This window comes from Emydura macquarii, unplaced genomic scaffold (assembly GCF_026122565.2).
Source record: "Emydura macquarii macquarii isolate MOO-44397 ecotype Brisbane River unplaced genomic scaffold, CSIRO-AGI_Emac_v2 contig_2768, whole genome shotgun sequence".
Classification (NCBI taxonomy): domain Eukaryota; kingdom Metazoa; phylum Chordata; order Testudines; family Chelidae; genus Emydura; species Emydura macquarii.
Window position 1 is genome coordinate 5,914,395 of NW_027132905.1, and position 12,271 is coordinate 5,926,665.

Consider the following 12,271-nt stretch of genomic DNA (forward strand, 5'->3'; position numbering starts at 1 on the left):
TCGTGTGCCCAGTGTCAGGCAGGGGGGGCTTTTCAGCCCTCTTAGACCCCCCCGCCAGGCAAGGCTGGCAGAGAGAGGAAAGCTTCAGTGTCGTGTCCTGCCTCCCGCCCCCTTCCTGTGTGTCCGGCGCCTCCCCTCTGCGCAGAGAGTGGGAGTTTGAAGGTGGCCCCGGAGCGGCCAAAGCCCCGCTGCGATGAGCTCAGCGCCCAGCCCCAGCTCCCAGCAGACAGGGTCTCGTGGGGAACAGCTGGACTCCCTGGAGCCCCTCCAGGGCTGCCCCCTGCCCCCTTTAACCCTCCCGCGGGGCTGCCCGAGGAAAGCAGCAGCTGTTTCCTGCCCTAGCCCCCGCCCGGCCTGTAGCACAAGGGGCTGCCCCTGCTCCGCTCTGCCCGCTGGGGAGGCTGGGGCGGAGTGGCCCGCAGCTGGCCAAGGCGCACCTGTCCCCTGCCCCGGGGCCTGCTGCTTGGGAGCCACACGGCGCGGGCGAGGCGGGGAGGGAGCTCCGCCCCCCGGCCCCGATCCCCCGCGCGGCGGCCAGGCGGCGCTCTCTGCCCTGGCTGCTGCGCCCCGGGCTCCGAGGCTGGGCTGGGCAGGAGGCGCCGCCGCGCGGACCAGCAGCAGCAGCCGCAGCTGCTCGGAGCCGGCCGCCGCTCTCCAGTCTAGCGGCAGCGGGCGGAGGCGCGCGCGGGGCCGCCTCGTGGGGCGGTGGAGGAGCCGGGGCGCTACGCCCGGCGCGGCTGGAGCAGGAGCAGCTCCGGTAAGTAGCAGCCCGGGCCGGGCGCGCCAGCCGCTGGCTGGATGGTGCCGCTGCCCGGCGATGCGGTGACCCCCTGCCTCGGGCTGCGGCTTTAGCCAGCGCCGGCACCGTCCGCGCCCTGCCTCGGGCAGGTCCCCTTGGAGCCGGTCATTTATTATTTTAACCCCCCCCCCCCCCCAATAGAAAAGCGTCTGCAGACCTGGCCCACGTGCCCCCGCCCCCGGCCGGAGCAGCACGTTTGCCCGGCTGCAAAAATGGCTTGTCTGCTTTAAAAAAAAAATTGCAACCCCCCCCCCCCCCCGCCGCGCCTGTGGGAACGTGACCGAAATGTGCGGCGATGCACCTTGCCGGGTTCTGCCGGCCCGGAATGGCTCGTGGCGGACCGAGCGATGCACCGTGCGGGGGGGGCTGAGAACCGGCGGGCGGGCTGCACCGCCACCCCGTGCAGGGAGCTGCCCGGCGTGCCTCGGGTGGGGAAGGTAAACTTCGGGTCGAATAAAGGCTCCTCCATCCAGCGAGCGAGGACGGGAGCCCGGCGCGGGTTAGCAACGTGCTGCGTTGAATTGTGGTGTGTTGCTGGAGGACAGCTTGACGGGAGACTGGAGATGAATGAAGCCGGGGTGGTGAGAACCCCTTCGGGACCCTTTGTGAGTGGAGGATCTCCGGGGCTTAGTGCCCGACGATGGGACGTAGTTAAATCAGAGTGGGGGGCCGATCACTGAAGTTGTTGATGTAGGCTGGAGTGCGAGTGTGTGTACGTGATTTCTGCTTTCTGTGGGTCCCTAACACTTGATTCAAAGTGATCTATGGATCCCGTTTGTTGGATGCTTATATTGTCTTCTAACAAGGAAGCAGCTGGCATTTCACCAAAGTTTTTGTTTATTTCTGCTGCATGAACTCCAATGCAAAGAAGTTGACAATGAAATAGTATTTTGTTTATAGACAGTTACCTTTTTGCTCCTGTGCATACAAGTCCTTTAGTGAGGATTTGGGAGAGCAGTCAGTAGTCTTGATTTGGTGCGTCTCTTTACTTCCATTAGAAATCCTGGGCTAGCAGGAATGTATAATTCAGCAATAAACGTTTGTTTCAGGCTCAACCTTGACAGATAAAATCTCAAACTGAGCATAATTTTCTTTCAACCAAAATTTGATTTAAATTGACACCGCTGTGGTAGAGAAATGCTGGGAAAATGTCATTTCAGGGACTGTTTTCTCTGTTTCAGGTTTAAAGACATCTCTGTTCATATATTGAATAATGTTTTTCAGGAGATTAATTTATAATGTGGTTGGCTTGGTCCTATTATTTAAAACAAATCCTCAAAGTGGACAAATTGTTAGATTCTGAAAATCACCTTCTGGGCACATGCTTGTTTATAACAGCTGTAATCTGCACATTCTGATTAACAGTGAAATGGTTTCAGTTTCTGGATGTACGTTTATGCTGTATATCTCTGTGGCTCTGAAGAAATTGTCATGCTCTGTCATGTCAAGATTCATTTACACTATGAACATGTCCCTAGTACTAATTAACACTCCACAGGAGCAGCTGCAGTGGACCCTGCCAGTAATCAGTTTAATACTATGAGCTGAAGATGGACATGATATATCCAGTGATGTTATGATGCAGGGTGTGACAGATCTCTGTGCAGTCCTGCTTCAAAGAGATAGTGGCATAGTGTGAAGTTCAAGGCATGAGAGAGGAAAGAGAGATGCACAGGAACAATTTGTTCCTGGACTGTATTTCCTGAACTCTTTGTTGGTTTAAGCCACTCAACTTTAATATGGGTTTTGTGGTATAGCTATCTGTACTCGAGGAAAGATAATACCTACACGTGCATTTTCTCTGCAGCGTGCAGGTTTTTGTTTCTGTTTTGTAATTGAATCCTAGAATAGGAAAATCTACATCAGAGTGAAGAAAACTCTTGCTCAGGAGTTTTGTATATTTAAAATTTTCTTCACTGCAATCGCTTCATGGGATATGTGTTTTGGGACAATTTTACAATGATGGAAATCCAGAGTGACTCCACAGTTGTTGATTTAAGTGGATTCACTCTGGATTTACACTGGTGTAACTGAGAGAAAAATGTGATCTATTATTTGTTATGTTAAATCATATAATCTTACTTCTTCCGATCCCAGCACAACACAAAAGGCTCAATCCTGCAATTGTTACTCAAACGAAACTCCCACTAAGACAGACCTGCAATACCAGGTCCTAACAATGGGACAGTTCATGCTACCTAGATCGACGCACAGAGAAAACCCACTGCAGCTGCTTTTCCCTCTCCTGCACAGGAGGATGTATCATAAGCCCGCATGGTACTGTTCTCCCTCCTCTTTCTCCCCACTTTCCAAGACCTGTTGGAGGGAGCTTGTTTTGGGCGGGATCTGACTGTGGAAGCGGGTGAGGATTGGATTTGCTTTATGTTGGACAGGGGCAGGACCAAGGTTGGGTTGAGTGTGTGCAGATACACACATTTGTTTGCCCTGTGAATTCACAGAGGTTACACAGAAGGAATAATACAGCAAAGGGTGGGAACTGAGTAGAAGCTGGGGGCAGCCAGGGGTGGGGTGGGGGGTGCCTGGTAGTGCAGTTCCATTCAAGCCATACTGCTAGGGAGATGTGCTGCATGGTGTCATTGTGGAGGCATGGGGACTCTGCACAGATGGCCTTGGCCTTCTGCTGGCTCGTTGGGATGTGCCAAGATGCCTGGGGATCAGCCAGGTTTGGAAATGAGCCTTAACGTTTAATCCCATGGAGTCAAACCGCCTTTCCCTGTGGCATAATTGGGAGGAACACTGTGACTGTCTCCTCTTGGAGACTTCTTCTCTGAGCCCCCTCCTCAGGAAATCGCTGTTGGCGGCAGTGATCCAACTCAAAATAATGAGCACTCTAAAATTGCACTGTAGTGTTGTTAGTTTTACACTGGAAAAATTCTCTGGCCTGGGAGCGACACATTTCTTGCAAAGAAGATGGGAAAATTTAACATTCCACTTTGCTGCTGCATTAACCCGCCTTGAACATTTCGCAGTGCTTTTAAATGATCTAATTCCACCCCTCCTGCTTGACAGTTTAGAACAGTTGGAGATCTTAACCCTTCTCCCTTGGAGCCTGCCATCTTCCTTAAGCACAGAGTTTTAAATAGTCTTAAGATGATCAACAAAGAGGAGGGCCATATCCCTGTTGAACTCTATATCATCACTCCCCCAATTTAGCAAAGGAGAGCAGTGTGTAGTATTAAAATATAGCACACTTTACCAAAGAGCCATTAGTCAATGGGAAACAAAAAACATTTTTATTGCACTCTCAAGCCAGCTTTCTCTAATGATGTTCATTTGAAAGGATTTAGAGTGGTATTTAATCAAATTTTAGGGACAGTAATATTAAAAGTCCTTAGAAATAATTAGCAGGCTTATTTAGATTCTTGGGTAATTTAGCTGGGTAAGAATGTGATTCATGCTTTTCACATCACTGGCTGAGGGTGGTATCACTGTGTGTAATCTGGGTAATGTTTACACATCTCTTTCAGCAACCAGGCTCTGTGTAGTGGTCCTTGAATTGCTTAAGGCTTTGCTTTGCTTTGCTTTGCTTTATATATTGTTTAGCAGAGAATTTTCAAAATTATATCTGGAAGCCAGCTATTTGTTTATACTTAAGGACGCAGGACACTAATCAGCCAAGCAGAAGGCTGGTTTGATGCAACAGAAACACTGCTTCACACAATTAGCCCATGGACAATATTGCCACCATATATGATCAAAGCCAAGCGTTTAGCAGGATTCAAAAGGGACTAGACATTTATATGGCTCACAAGAACATCCAGAGTTAGCATAGCAAATATGAAAATAAAGAAGAGGTTTGAAAGGGATATAAACCTCTTGCTTTGGGGTTTAAGCCAGTCTCTAACTACTGGGAACTTCCCCAGGGAGCAGGTTATTATTTAGTTGTATTATTGTAGTGCCCAGGAGCTGCATCCAGACACTCTCTACTTTACTGCACGGGCTGTGCTGTACAAAGAGAGAACATAAAGATGGTCCCCGCCTGAAAGAGCTTACGGTTTAAGTGTAAGACAAGAGATAACAGATGGGTACAGACAGATCAATGGGGAGAGATTACAAGGAAACAAGAAGACGGCATTCGTCGCCATGATAGGCTGTGGCTTCAGCCCACCAGCAGCGTAGCCACTGGCAAGGTTTTCATAGACTTCACAGCAAAGGGGAGTTTTCAGGCGGTTGATGTATCAGTTTTGTGGGTGTTGAGTGGGAGCTCCTTCCAAGTGAACTATCCCATAACTATCTACAGCACCTCCTCTGAAGCATCTGGAATGTCCCCTGTTGGTGTCAAAATCATGGAGTAGGTGACCTGTGTTCATCTGATCCAGTGTGGCAATTCCCGTATTCCAAGAGGGTCTTTTAAATCTATCCCAGCACCACGGTATCTAAGGCCCAAACCAGGGACAGAACTCAGGAGTGCTTAGCTCCCAAACCTGTGCTACGAGCGTTCCTCCGTGACTGCTCTGAAATCAAGGGTGACGTTTAGTTAAACAGCAAAGTCCTTGCTATTACTGAAAGGGTCTCAAAGGGCCTGACCCATCAGCCACTGGAATCAATAGAAAGGCTCCCATTGACTTCAGGGTCCATTGGATCAGGCCCAAAACCAAAATACTCTCTGCCTGCAACGGCAGTCAACAAGCATGTTCAAATGAATACTATCAAACAATAAACTTCTATCAGCACTGGTCCCGAATCTTGCTCAGATGTCGTAATCAAGGAGTGATTGCAATCTCTGATTCAGGGCTCCCAGGTCCTGGTGCACATTAGAGAGGGAAGGGCTTTTCTTTTGTTTTCTGCCGCAGGTGTAAGGTTCCTAAGGTCAGCAGAAGATCAGGCATAGCAGAGCTCAACTTAGCCAAGCCCCTGATATGTTGCCTTTTCCCCCTTTACACAGGGGTGGGGGAGATATCTGGCACTAGTATAGATTTCTTCTGTACAAGGGAAATTCTCAGCTGGAATTTCTGGCTGGTTTAAGGCCACTTTATACTGCTTACAAAGAGGCCTTAGCAGACTGGAGAATCTGGGCCAGTGTGTATATACATATAAATAGGTGTGTGTGTGTTTGTGTTTTAAAGGTTGGTAAGCAAACCATAGTTGTTTCCAGTTCTGACATTTAACTAAAGTCATTTGTGGCTGTGAGTTGCCTCTCTGCATGGTTTTGTTTTGTTTTATTTCAGCACATTCCAGGAATACATGAAAAGAGAGTGGCTGAACTTTAAACACAAAAGAATTTGCTTTGAATTGCTCACACTTTAATGCTCATAGAGAGAGCATGGCAGGGTTGGGGGTCTGCCTCTGTCACCGAAGGGCTTTACCCACTCTTTGTCAATGAGGTTCACAGTCCTTAGATACTTCAGGATCCTCAGCTGCTGGAATGTGAAGATTTTGTCTAGAGCTGGTCGAAAATTTTCAGACAGAACAAAATATTGATTTGATTAAAATCAAAATATTTTTTGGCAACGTATTGATTTCATTGACATTTTAATGGGAAGTTATCGAAACATTTCATTTTGACTTTATCATTGTTACTTTTATGTTACCTTTATATTTACAGCCCTACCAAATTCACAGGTGTGAAAAATGCGTCATGGACCATGAAATCTGGTCTCCCCTGTGGAATCTGGCTATTGTAGGGAAGACCAGATTTCACAGAGGTGGGCAGCAAGAGGGCAGTGGTTGCTGGCTGGGAGCCCAGCTCTGAAGGCACTGCCGCCGCCAGCAGCAGCGCAGACGTGAAAGTGGTACGGTATGGTATTGCCACCCTTATTACTGCGCTGCTGTTGGCAGAAGCACTGCCTTTACAGCTGGGCACCCGGCCAGCAACTGCTCTCTGGCCGCCCAGCTCTGAAGGCAGCAGCGCAGAAGTAAGAGTGGCAATACCACGACCCTTCTGCAAAAGCTCGCAGTCCCCCGCCCCAGCACCTTTTGGGTCGGGACCCCCGTGGTTACAACACCGTGAAATTTCAGTTTTCAATATCTGAAACTGTGAAATTTACAGATTTTAAAATCCTATGACCAAAATGGACCGTGAATTTGATAGGGCCCTAATTATATCATACAAAAGAGATATTTTATAATGTTGTAAATTATAGAAGTATATATTTATTTATTTATATACAATATATACATTTATTTATAATGTTGTAAATTATATAACATACAAGTTGAAACGAAGGCAAAATAAAACACTTAGACCTTATTTAAAACAGAATACTTAGGAATATCGAGTTTCATGAAAAATTCTGAAATTTCTACAGTTTGGTACAAAACCAAATTTTGAAATCTCTCAGAATTTTCCGCAGGATGGAAAGTCTGTTCTTCACCCAACTCTAATTATGCCCATACTATAGTTATCAACTTTCATCAATGCACTCTAATGTTCACTGGAATTCTATACTGTAGACACATCTTCGTCTCTTTAGAGCATTTTCCCATCCAAATTAACCCTCTAGTTATGTGAATGACCCAACGGGCTTTCATTGGTGCCTGTTAGATCATAAACTCCATCAGTTAATAGTACTTCTAGTTGTTATACTCATTACTGCGACTCTGCACCTGGCATTTATGAACAGACACATTAGTAATTAATACTCTTATTTTTCACTTGTTGCTTCAAAAAAAGTCTTTTCATCTTTTACCTCATGTTCTTAGAAGCACGTGCCAGGTTATTTGGCTGAAGAGAGACTTCCCTTTGACCTCTGCCTCCTTCTTACAAGCTTCACCTCAATTTCCCCAGCTGATTTTGTCCTTTCCCATTTGGCAAACATTGATCGTGTTTCTCCTCACTGGATGCACATGAAATGTAACTGTTCTTTCTGTTTATATTCTTGGTTATGCCCCAGCAACTCAAAGATGGCAGCCGTGAGAACAGCATTTATCAGCTAATTGGTGTTGTGCAGTACATTTCAGGAGGAGCTCTAAGCTGATTTGAGGGTCTTATCATGGTTCTGAAAGGTCCAGGAAAGGATCTCTGTCCAGGGATGAATTTCACGTCCGACTGAATTCGACAGAACTTAAGAGTATGAGTGAAGTTAGGCACTGTGAGGGTTTGTTGGTCTCAAAGCTGGGCCCACTGGTCCCAGGCAGTGCTCAGACCACAACCACCACCCAACAGCTCAGAGGAGCAGCTGGAGAAGGGAGCCAGTGATTTGCTAGCTCACAAATGGCTCTGCCCCCAAAGCTCCTGATTGGGGGAAAACATCCAACACCCTTGATTGGCTGGGGAACTCAATTTAAACCAGGAGGCGGCACAGGAAGTTGTCTGAGCCAGGAGAGGAATCTCTGCCTGCCAGCCACGATGGACCTTTCCTGATTCCTGAGCCCTGCATTCCTGCTTGCTCCTGGTTCCTGTCCTCCTTATCCCAGACCCCCTCTGTTCCTGCTTTCCTGCCTCACTCCAGCTCCCTCCTATGCCTTGCCCCAGGTTGCTGTGGGTTGGCATCAGAATCTAAGCATCAGGCTTGACCGCTCACGCCCCATCACTACAGGCACATGCTTAAACACTTTACTGAATTGGGGCCCAAAATAATAGCAGCTGCTGCTGCCGATAATTAGTCTGTGGATTCTCTCTCTCTTTTTAAATCAAACTCAGATATCCAGCGATCTGTTTTAGCTCTAAAATTCATGCATTGAAATGTCTATTAACAGCAGTGACCGCAATCCCCACTGCTCGATTGCAGTATGCCTTCCATTTACCTCCAAAGTATAATTATTTCTAGCAGGTCAAGTTTGAGGCCGTGGCTACTTTGCAATCCCTTCCTTCCGGTTAGCTTCACATCTGCATAACCATAAGAAGACTCACTGCATATTTCCACTGGGGCAGTGCAAGACACAAGCTTTGGAGTGAGCTGTGCATTTTGTTATTAGTCAATTATAAAATCATGAAATGATTCTAAAATGTGTCAGTAGTTCATATCCATTCAGATCAAATTCCCCAGCTCCTGGCACTGATGTAGTATGCACAAGCATGTGATTATGATGTGTGATTACTGTATTTTTGATGTATTTAAAAGTCTTTGACTGAAATTCCAAAGATTCTAATTTAAACTTTAATATCAATTATTAACATGTTGTAGCTGTGTCGGTCCCAGGATCTTAGAGATACAGGGTAGGAGAAATAATATTGTCTCGCTCGCCAACAGAAGTTGGTCCAATAAAATATATTACCTCACCCACCTTGTCTCTCTATTAACCTGTTTTCATTAAGACACTTCATGGCTCATTTCCTGATTACAATAATTTAAATGGGAACATATACTCTCTCCATTTTAATGCATATGCAATCATATAAACATCATATGGCATGTGTGGTATGGACAGCATGTTCCATGGTAAACATTCATAGCAATTTATCTCATATGAATCAAATCAGGTTCAAGAGAAATCCAGACAAACAGGAAGATGCTTAGTTCTGCAGCGTTATAAAATAAAGGTCTGATGTTTCTTTGTGTCGAGATATCCCCATACAGGTTATAGAAACGATGAGTATGCACATAAAGAGTTTCCCTCTAATTCTTCTCTTGGGTGGCACATCCACCATAGACAAAGTGTACCTGCTCAGTGGACTACTGAAGGCTCCCTTCCCTTCTTTGTTCCCTGCGATCACTGGACAGCATGCTTCGTAAAGGAGTCATGCTGCCAGGGCTCCGCTATCCCATAGCTGCCTCTGGAATCTCTCTTGTTAAGGGGAAAATAAGTATAAGTTATTGATTTGAAAGGAGTGGGGAAGAATCTGCAGGCACCTCCTGACCCCAACTCTACCCCTCCCAACCTATAGAGTTGGAACTTGGCAGAACCTCGTTATGCATGTGTACAGAAGAGAGTGTGGGGGCTGAAGTTAGTTATATGGATCATTTATAGTTGGAATATTAGATTAATATTGCAAAAACAACGAGAGTACTGGGGCACTTTAAAGATTAACAAATTTAATTTTTGTAGCCATAAGCTTTCGTGAGACTCAGCTCACTTCGTCAGATGCAGAGGTACCTGAGTCTGAGTCGCACGAAAGCTTATGCCTGCAAAAATTAAATTTGTTAGTCTTTAAAGTGCCCCAGTACTCTCGTTGTTTTGCTGTGTACAGACTAACACGGCCACCCCTCTGGAACTAGATTAATATTGTATTAAATAATGTATCAAAGCTACACAGACAGCTGCAAATACCGAATCCCATGGCAAATCCACAGGTTACTAAAGATCAGGCCTGTGTGAAGATTGAAATGCATCTGTTCTGTGACCGGGTGGCTGAGTGATTCCGCAAAGCACTCAAGCACCTGCTTAACTTTAAGCATTTGTTCAGGTCCACTCCTGTTCAGCAAAGTTAAGCACATGCATAAATCACATTAACTTTAATATCCTAAATACATTCTTTGTAATATCAGATATGATGTAGGTTCCTTAGTTTTCGCATCTAGAATTAGTAACTGGCTATTAGATATGATTAGATAATACATGTATACAATTAGGAAGTCATTGTCTTCTTTTAATATTGTTATTTATCAATACTACATAAGAAATGACTAATGTATGTAATCATCTACACTATGTTTAGTTAGTACACTGCAGTATGACCATGTGTATTACTAAATACCTGGTTTTTTTTGAACGGTAAAGCTCCATTTAATGATATTAAGTACCTGTCAGCAATGGACTGATCACATGAAAAGCACACATCCATGAGTGATCTTTGCTAATGAAAATAACTTGGATTCTTTTCACATGGAAGATATTGTGTGATGCTGTTGCTATTGTTATTAGTTGTTGCTAGGTAATTTAAAGGTCATAGATTGCAAATCGATATGCTGTGGAGAGTTTAGCACACTGTCATGTAAACCAACGTGAATATTCAGGAATATAGGCTCTATTGTGTTTAAAAAACAAAAACATAAAACGTTTCAAAGAGGCGGTTGTGATAAAATGTCACTGATGGATTGTGTCAGTCAGATAGAAGTCTCTCTTGGGAGCTAACAGCTTTGTGTATTATAGCAAGGTATGTTCTGTAAATGGAACTGCATATGACAACTGTAATAAGACAAAGTATAGTCATAAAATTCAACTCTAAACATAAAATACAAATCTAGCAGCCTTTAGGGGAGTGTGCACATCTAATAAACAGTCTAGCCCACTCTATTATTATAAAATAGAAATAAAGCCTAAATGATGTGAGGTGTACCATAGCTCTGACTTTCTTCTCCCATCAGTTTTGCACTGTGGGAGCTCCACTGACTTCAGGAGAGTTACTCCTGATTTACGCCTGTGTGATCAAGAGGAGAATCAAGCCTTGTGTGTTAATTCTGAATTCTAAAACGTGAACATATTGGAAACTTTCTGTTGTAGATCTGGAGATTTTGTATTACGAAAAGTACGGATGGTAGGGGAGACAGCTCAGATTTTTTAATTTTCATGGCTAGATTGGAAGATCTACTCCTGAGCACCTACAGCTTCATCCAACTCACATGTTATAAATGGGAGTCTTTCCACTGCCATTAGTGAGATCAGGCCATTAAAAGAGAACTTTAGCAGAGATACTGAGGCAAGCACTAAGTGCCTGATTGAAACCTTGAGAGTCAATAAGTCAGTAATTATCAATAAAACAGGTCTAGCAGGGGCTGGAGTAGGAGTTCAAATGCCATATTGTGGCAGAGCATGTCATCAGGAGTATTTCTCTTGCGAAGCCTCTCAACTGAGTTAAGTTGATGCAAATCCAGAGTCGGTCCAGCAATTTATTTATTCATTGGCACTATTCCAGATTTATACTGGTGTAAGTGAGACTAGAATCTGGTCTTCTGTTCATTTGGTAAATGAAAGTAGGCATGTTTCCCCCACAAAGCATAAATACCCCTTCAGATAGTCGTGTTTTAAAAGAGAAAGTTATACTGCCTCTGCTGACCAAGTGATGTTTCTAAGATACTTTTAAAACTGTAACTACTTTCTAATAGTTCTTGTTAATAAGATACCTGGGCTTCATTTTTATAGACTTAATTGTGCATACGGGTTGCTCTACAATTCTGTTCATTGCACTTTGCATATGTCACATCTTTCACGCAAGCCTCAGCTTACAGGTACACCCATGGTTATTAATGGTATGTTGAAGGAAGAGTGACCTATCCTATACAGCCACATTCATAGGCGTTTAAAGAGCTAAAATGAGAAATCTGAGTTCTGTCACTAGAAAAGCTTTGGTTTTTGATGTTTTGATAGGGTTAATTTAAAAAAAAAAATATCCCTGTGGCAAGTGACTTATGAGCACATGGTGCGAGGAATGTGTAAAGGGTTTTACATGGTTGGGGTTGAGGAAATGCGTGACAACTGCACCCTGTAAAATGGTTTGCATTCTAAGGAGCAAATGTTATGCTTAAGATGACACATGTATCGGTGCGGGTACAGCTGCGGTATGCTAACTATTTTTGATAGTGAAACTCCCATTGAGCATCTTGATGTCAAGGTTCTGAAATGTTCGTGGTA

At 44.8% G+C, this 12,271-nt stretch overlaps 1 protein-coding gene across 1 annotated transcript in view; it reads left to right on the plus strand.

Annotated features, from left to right (window-relative positions):
* The first annotated feature begins 654 nt into the window (after positions 1 to 654).
* The window catches only part of RASGEF1C (RasGEF domain family member 1C), a 102,094-nt gene continuing 90,477 nt past the window's right edge, over positions 655 to 12,271 (plus strand). The window contains exon 1 of the mRNA XM_067566503.1: positions 655 to 757. The gene's annotated coding sequence lies outside the window, so the exon portion shown is untranslated. The remainder of the gene's footprint in view (positions 758 to 12,271) is intronic.